Consider the following 8,814-nt stretch of genomic DNA (forward strand, 5'->3'; position numbering starts at 1 on the left):
CACGGGCTGGGCCCTCCGCTCGCCTCCGCCACTATAGTACACTCAAGCCACACGGGGTGGCCAAATGAAATACAATTATCCCCATTGGCATGATAAAGAGAGGTAGTGGGGGTGTTGTTATTTAGAGACAAGGGAGAGCTTTAGCCTTCAGAGACTACAGAGTACTTAGAAAGAAACTTAAATGGTGGATTAATAAAAGAGCCCACCACCCTTGAATAGGTGCATTAATGTCTGACCCACGATCGGTGCCTAAAGCTGCACGGGACGTCTCTCGTGTGGCAGCTGCACCTTTATGGAACTGGAAGAGTGGTGATTGGTTGCTTGCATTGAAATGAATCGGTCGGCCATTAGCTACAATCGCTCTGAGGAATGGCACAATGCAACACGACCGCATACAACCAGTAAACAGTGTGCTGGCAAATAAGTGCATCTAAGTCTGAGACCCGTGCTTCAATTTAACTGGGTCTGCAGATTACAACTGCATTCAGCTATTCCTGTCCTGATTATTTCAACTGTCTGCACAAGGCACTTTTACTGAATTGGATAGAAATAAGGCCTGAAACTGTTGATAAAAACAGTTCATAAAGCTGTAAAAAGAATGAAAAAAGAACATGCTTAACCTGTATATATATATATATATATGTATATAAAAATAAATTGATCGCCAGCCATGGGAGGTCAAGCTAAATATTGTGTGTTGTTTCGAGCTTCTTTTTTTTTTTTTTTATATGAGGTCTGAATTTTTGCAACCCTGTTGCCAATTTTCTGTAACCCTGTTATCTTTTTTTTTTTGTCATATCTAAATATTTTTTAGCCATTATTCATGTGATTATTATATTTTACAATGTATTACATTATTAAATTCTATATTTACTCTATAAATAAACAAACAAACAAACAAATATATTTTCATTGTATCTTTTTGAATATATATATATATATACATATATATATTACTTAATATCAAATTTAGCTAATCCAACAGCAGGGTCTAACTAGTTTATGTCCCATAAATTAAATTCATTTTATAATAAATAATAAATAATAATAATAGTAATAATAATAGGGAACATTCTTTTTTAAACATGCTAAATTAATATTATATTGGATTAGAGAACATATGTACAACTGAAATGATCATATTTGTGCATCTAATGCTTAAAAAAAGTATTGAGACAGTAAAAGTGTATCAAATTCAAGTGTCCCACTTAAATATTATACACTTTTGCGGTCTCATTACTTTTTTAAAGGTGCCATAGAATGCATTGATACAATATTTTAAATTGTTCTCTGATATCTACATAGAAGGTATGAGGCTTAGATAAGGGCAAAAAATATCCAGAAACAGTTTTACATGTCCATTTACAACCCTAGGATTTGTCCTTAGAATGAAATACCTTATACCTTTTTACCTTATTTGGAAGGGTCATGAATAATAATGTTGAGCTCTGCTCTGATCGGCTGTTTCGCAGTGCACCGCAAGGTTGAGCTCTGCTCTGATTGGCTGTTTCACAGTGCGGCTCATTTCAGTAGCTCACACAGCAGGAAGGAAACACAGGGAAAATATATATTTCAATACTGTCTCTCGCAGTTATATCGTTGGATAATTATACTGTATATAAAATGCGGACATCAGGGAGCATTGAAACTGCTTTCGAATGCATGATCCCGTTTCACTTTCACTTTCGAGATTTGCGATTGCACATGCTCTGTGTAAACTACAGCGGCATTACTTACCACACATTTTACAAGATCAGATGCTTGTCAGTGGTGCTCAGGATCTGTAAATCATTCGCCATCATCCTCAGTCATCTCTCCTTACTCTGTTTATGTGGTAAGTGAAATCTTATGTACTGTAATGTAGCAGGCTAGCAAGCAGCTAACATGTCCATTTAGTGGCTTGCGTTATTTTATTAGAACGCATTTTTTGCTTTCCGTGACTTTCTGAATACAGACACCAACCCATCCCTGCACAATCCATCCCCTGCACAGCCTGGAACATAACATTTATTTCCATGATCTGGTTATTATCCAAGCTTAGAGGTGATTGAGTCTGGCTGTGTCCTCACGGCAATGGAATAGTGAAATCAGAGCCTCCAGCATCTTCACAGCCTGCCTGTGTGTTCGTGTGAGTCGAATCAAGTGCCTAACACATGTTTGATGGAGCAGTGATGTCATAATGCATTTCTCCCCTCTTTTTCTCTTTCCTTAAAGACACTTGTGGTTATGATCCACTATTCACTTCAAGCGTTCTTCAGCAGATGAAAGACGAACTCTGTCAGCTTGTTTGCATAAGCCACACACGAGTCACCACAATAAATATGAGACCAAAGCAAAGGCACATTTCTGGCACTTAATGACACACATACACTTGGGTATCCATCTGTAAAAAACATTGTACATGGTAACAATCTGGCATACTTGAATAGTCACATCCTGGAGAGTATGGTCACAGATAGTGATGCATCTTTAATCCAGTAAATTTTAACTTGAAGTATTACTAAAAATATAAAAGTTATATTTGTGTACTATACATATACTGTCAATCATAGAGCAGAAAGTTTTTCAGCAAAGTTTTGATCATGTTGGTCATTTAGAGGCCTTAGAAATTCACATACTGCAGGCTTTATAGGGTTAAAGTGCACTAGCTAACACAAACAGTGAAAGCTACCTTAACAAGCCGCGAGAGATACTATTGAACTGCCTTTGATCGGGTCCCTAACAGAATATCCACTGTATACCGCTAATGATTTTTTACAGTAGCTCTATCTGCTCCCAAGCTCATTAGAGGTAAATACGTTTAATCACTGTTTACCAAGTCGATAGCTAATATACTAATCGCTTTGGCACAGGGCAGCCTTTAATTTCTGTGGACAACATCTTAAACGACACCAAGCAAGGTTTTAGCCAGCTGCTGCAGAAAAGGGTAGAGTTCATACGTGTTAAATGCGCCTCCTCACCTTCAAGAACCTTCATTTGTCTAAATGGGAGCCCATCACAAACAGCTGCTAGCATCGAGGAATGCGTGTAAATGTCTCTCTCAGTGGCGCTTCAGAGGTAATTGGTGTGGTGCCTTTCATGAAGATAAGACCAAATACATCCATCACACAGCAAAACCTTTTTATTTTAGATCATTTCCAATGACACCCTCTTTTCTAGCCGCCAAACATCCATCTACTTTTTTTTCCCCAACACAAATGTGACCTTTCATGTTTATATTTTTTTTTTGAGATGTTATTACCAAAACACTAATTTTACACCTCAGCCATTATCCTGAGTGGCCGTGGGCTCGCATTACAGGGGCGTTTTATGATGTCATATTTCTGTTTGCGACTGTGTGATAACAGAAGGACTGACAGGGCCAGTAATGGGTGCCCAGTGAAATGTCATGCTCTATCAGCGCCCCAGAGCAAGCACAGGAGGGCCGTTGTGAGACAGGGGCCAGACGCAGGGCCTCCGCTGTTGTTATTGGTGCTGCCGCTGCTCTGTCAGTGTGGGAGAAAGAGAGAGAGAGAGTGAGGGAGCGCAGCAGATGTGACCTCCTCACACACAGAGCTCCTTTTGTGTCCCAGTTATTCAGTGTTCCTCTGGGTTTGCCCCTGCCCTCAACCATTAACAGCAACTGCCTGTAATTGTGAGAAAAAAAGTGAACAGCAACAGGGCTCAGTGTGTTTGGAAGAAATTTGCTGAGATGCATTCGGAATACTTTTTATTTTACAACTGCTTTCAAATTTGACATAATTCAGGCAGAGTGCATTCTGATGGGACTTTCTGGAATTTTAAAAGTGTATCTTTAGGAGAGCGGTAGATCATGGCACATGCTCTGATGGACTGAGCAGAGTTGTGCATCTGAGCGAAGCAAGTTCAATTCCAACATGCAACATTTCCTGATTCTATTTCTCTCTGCTCCACATTGTGTCCTGTGGTAAAATAAAATATAAAATAATAAGATAAGATAGGATGTTTTTTTACAGTTTACTTTTTTATTTTAACAGTAAACTGTACTGCTGAGAAGAGAGTGTATGCATAGCTCCATTGACATAGCGTATTCCATCACCATTTTTTCCACATCCTTTCCTGTCTTGCTGCTATTGTTAAAATTGTAAGCAAGTAAAAAATAAATAAATAAAGCCTCTTCAAGACAAACATACAGGATGGATGGATGGATGGATAAAAATCACATCAAATAAAATAACCTAAATCACATTTTAATAATCTAATATTTTAAAACCTGACATTTTTAGTAAATAAATAAATATATTGCAAAAAATATTGCAGAACATTAGTACTGTATATCACATAATATATGACGTGTTTTTTACTCCTTGTGTATGAGCTCCTTATTCTCACTACTGTACATCGGGGAAAAAAACATGGTGGTTTAAAATACTGCTATGAATGAATGAATGAATAAATATTATAAAAACAATTTTAAAAAGGCTTTAACAGGTTCAATAAACTTCCAATTTAGAAAATTATATATATAAAAATGTCTGTGATCAGCCTCATATTCAATAAGCGCTGTAACTGCACATTAGGTTACATTAGAAGCAGTGGATATCAGGGCATCGGCAAATATTGGCCTCTTATCTTGCTGCCTGTAAGAAGCAGAGCAGGATCATTTTCTACAGAAGAGCTGCCACATATCCTGCAACGGGCCAATAACTGCTTTATTCAATTATCTCCCTTGCTTAGCAAATACAATTTCCCTGCATAAATCATCCAAATGATCCCTATGACTGTCAGGGCCTTGCAGTGGATTTTTTTCAATCCTATCAGCTGAGGCCCAGCCAGGTTACGCTTTATCCTACTTCTGTGCTCAATATCTATTGAGATGATGCAATTGTCTGTTTTGAGTTTCAAATCCTCTGCTATCATTCTCACTTCCTGATAAAAGTGACATTAAGCATCCAGCCACCAAGTCGGTAATCCATTACGAAGAAAGAGCATGCCAATTTAACTAATCCACCAAGCAATGACCCTGTAACCTTGACCTTGTAAACAGCACAATGGGGGGAGATTATGTATGAATATCTGGTCCAGAGACACTGAGTTGGACTCCTTACAGGGCCATAAGCCCTGGCTGTTTTTGTCCAGTTTAAGCCACGCTTGAGAGAAATGTCTTCAGGTCAGTAGTTTGAGACCCCGATAAATGCCAAGATTTTTGTCCTAAACCTTATGTTTCCATGCTCATCATTAATTCTGGTTTTGGAACATCTGTAACACATTGATGCGAACAGACCAAATTCAGCCTGATGCCAAACAGCTGTTCCTCAGCCAATAAAACAGTCCCGGTTTAACACAGCAGAGCTCCAGGGCTGCTTTGAGACACAGGCTAAATGCTGGAGGGACAAAAGCTCTACCAGTGTTCACCCAATACAATAGAGGACGAAGACCTCCATACACTCCTGAGTCAAAGAGTGAATAAGCAAGGAATTCCTTTAGGGCTTAAAGTGTTGTGGACCCTCAGCTTTCTCCCTTTGCACACAACACTCAAGACAGTGCTACTGATTTTATTTATTTTTTTAAGAAACCCCTGAACAGAGATATGAGACTGTAAAAGACAGAAAGGCAGAAAGATATTAAAGTAAATATAATTATATATGTAATAAACAGTAGTTTAGTCAGTATAGTTTAGTCTTTTGGAATATTTGAAAAGCATATTGATTTTATAAAATTAATAAATGATTTAATAATAATAAAATATTGATAATTGAATAAAAAAGAAAACATGTAAAGTATGATTTTATTATTTAATTTTATTAATTTTAACAGTAAACTTTATTGTTAATAAAATAAAATACAATTAAGTCATTACATATCAGGTAGGTTCAGTTCAGCTCATTTAATTCACCTTCTTTTCCACATTGTATCATCTCTTGCAAATGTTACAAGTGTTAAAAGTGGGATGGATGGATGGATGGACAAAATAAATGGATAGATAAATGAATAAATAAATACATACCATTTACATTTATTTTAAATCAATATTTTATGCTGATTTTATAGGTTTTTAATGAGAACGAAAATGTAATTTGTAATGCTAAATTACAAAAAAAGTGAATAATAAATAAAATTAACTATAAAACAAATTTAAAATTACAAAACGAAATAGCATCAAACATATTATATGCATAACAACTTGAGTGAACATATTAAATGTTTTCTCGAATTTGAGGCATAATTCTAAAATGTTCAGTTTATTTTCAGGTTTAAATGAGGAAAAGAAGCTTCATACTTTTCGACCCAACTATAAATCATTTATTTATATGCATAATTAAATCCCTGTTATGAGAAATGAGAATATTGAGTGACAGGTTCACAAAAATCAAGAACAAATGCATTTGTCAAGCAATTAGATTCTTATTGCCAGTTTTATGAACTAGAATATATTAGCTCCATTTTTCTATATGCTTCATCATTCATCATCAAAAAATCCAGAATGACACAAACATGTCCCGGGAATGACTTGGAAAGCCGGGCGCTGTCATCCCTCAGGCTCATATCAAAATCAATCATCACTCACGATGATTCACAGCGCGATGAAAAAACGTCAATTTTACAGGAGCCATCAAATGACTGGGTTGGACTGACAGGAAGAATGAATATGAACCTGAGCAGCTTCCTGGCAGATCCGCACCTGTGCGAGTGAGTACAGGATCAGGAGCTCATTAAAATCTGAGTGCGATCCCTGTCTGGATCCCTGCGGAGCTGCAGTCATCAGACACCCTATCTGATAAATACAGCATCAGCCAGAGAAATTGAACTTGAAACAAATGGCCTTTCTCACTGTCTTTAAAAAGCCGGCCTGATAATAACCCTCCTTTCTTTGAACTCAAATGAAATCTGTTCCCTCACACACACAGAGCTTTGAAGGTGATTTTTTCCACCTAGTCTTTTATATGAAACAACTGTTGTTGCATATATGGAGTTTAATTTGCCACTTGTGCTGGAGCAGTGAGTGGGAGTGGGTTTAAACGCTGTAATTTATGACTTTGCTCTGGCTGCACACAGACAGGCTTATCACAAAAGGTTGCAGTGGTGTATAGGTAAACTTGACAGGGAAATCCAGCCTGTTCATATGTTTCTGTTTGAGCATTACTCTATACATCCACAGAGAGACAGATCCCTGAACGGAGAGAACCTGACCCATAATATGTCCTCAGAGTCCGCTGGGTCCTTATTTACATTTATGAAAGATGAAGAGGCTTATATTAAATATCAGAGCAACAAAAGAGCCAGATATATGCAGTGGTTTTATCATTAATACCACGGCGGAGGGGGGGGGGGGGGGGGGGGGGGTTGCAAGAAATGGAATTGGGAAACGCTGTAGCCTATTGTAGTAATGTTGTCTCTGGTATTCTGGTCTGTGAGCGTATGTGCGTTCAGGGGGCGTGGCTTTGGACGGCGATTGCAGGGAGGGTGGGACGTTCGCTTTCGGTGCTATCAGGCTAAAGTTAGCATTTTCCAAGATCTCCTACTGCACCTTTAAAGTTAGGCAAGTGAGTTTGATCAAGTTTGGAATGTGGACCTTGAGGGCCAGAATTGAGAACCTGCTTGAAGAAACTGCTTTATAGCTTTAATCTCTAATAAGATTACCTCTCATGTCATTTTGGCTAGGGATGAATAACAGAGAGGTACTGGAACAAGTGGAGCGTGGCTACCGGATGCCGAGTCCCCAGGACTGCCCGAGCTCTCTTCACGAGCTGATGGTTCAGTGCTGGAAGAAGGACGCAGAAGAGCGGCCCACTTTCGAGTACCTGCAGGCCTTCCTTGAGGATTACTTCACCGCAACCGAACCTCAAAGATTGAGGTCAGCAAAATAGTTTAATGTCTTTGAAAGAAGGCTCTTATGCTCACCAAGGCCGCATTTACTTGATCAAAAACACAGTAAAAACCATAATATTGTGAAATATTATGACAATTTAAAATAATTGGTTTCTACTTTAAAATATTTTAAAATATAATATATTCCTCTTATGACAAACCTGAATTTTCAGCAGCCATTATTCCAGTCTTCAGTGTCACATGACTTTCCAGAAATAATTAAATTGGCTTGAAAGAGCCAACTTACTGAAATCCTATTTAAACTTCTTCTTCTTCTTCTGATTCTGATTCTTCTGAGACCAATTTTTTAAATGTATCTCCTCCTAGACTTTTAAAGCTACAACCACCAAACTCAGGTCAGACCTTTAGACTGGTCTGACTCGGGTTGCTATACCTTTTCTAACTGATCCAGCTTACGGTTTTCGTAAACCAGACTATCAAAACCACCTAAAATCCCATAGACTTTCATTGAGGGGGGGTGAAAACTTCTATACATTTACATTTAGTAATTTAGCAGACGCTTTAATCCAAAGCGACTTACAAATGAGGACAATAAAAGCAGTCAAAACTAACAAAAGAGCAACAATATATAAGTGCAAATGACAAGTCTCTGTTAGCCTAATGCAGTACCTGTAGCAAGGTGTATATACAGTATATATGCATATACAATGTATACAATGAGACGTATGGTGTATTTAAGATATATATTGTTATAGCAAAGCTTAACAAGTCCCTACTGAAAAAAAACCCAGCTAAAACCAGCCTAAGCTGACTGACTACTTTGGCTGGTCCCCCAAGTTGTTTTTAAAGTGGTTGTGGCCACTTTTTTAGCAGGTCAGGCTGATCTTAGCTGTTTTTTAGCTGTTTTTTTTTTTTACTGAATCAACTGGTTTTACCGTTTTAGCTGGATTACCATAGAAACATGGTAACAAGATGCTAGTAACTTTCTAATCATGCTAGCAACATGCTAGTCACTTGCTAATCATG

This window comes from Sinocyclocheilus grahami, unplaced genomic scaffold, assembly GCF_001515645.1.
Source record: "Sinocyclocheilus grahami isolate Dianchi unplaced genomic scaffold, SAMN03320097.WGS_v1.1 scaffold189.1, whole genome shotgun sequence".
Classification (NCBI taxonomy): domain Eukaryota; kingdom Metazoa; phylum Chordata; class Actinopteri; order Cypriniformes; family Cyprinidae; genus Sinocyclocheilus; species Sinocyclocheilus grahami.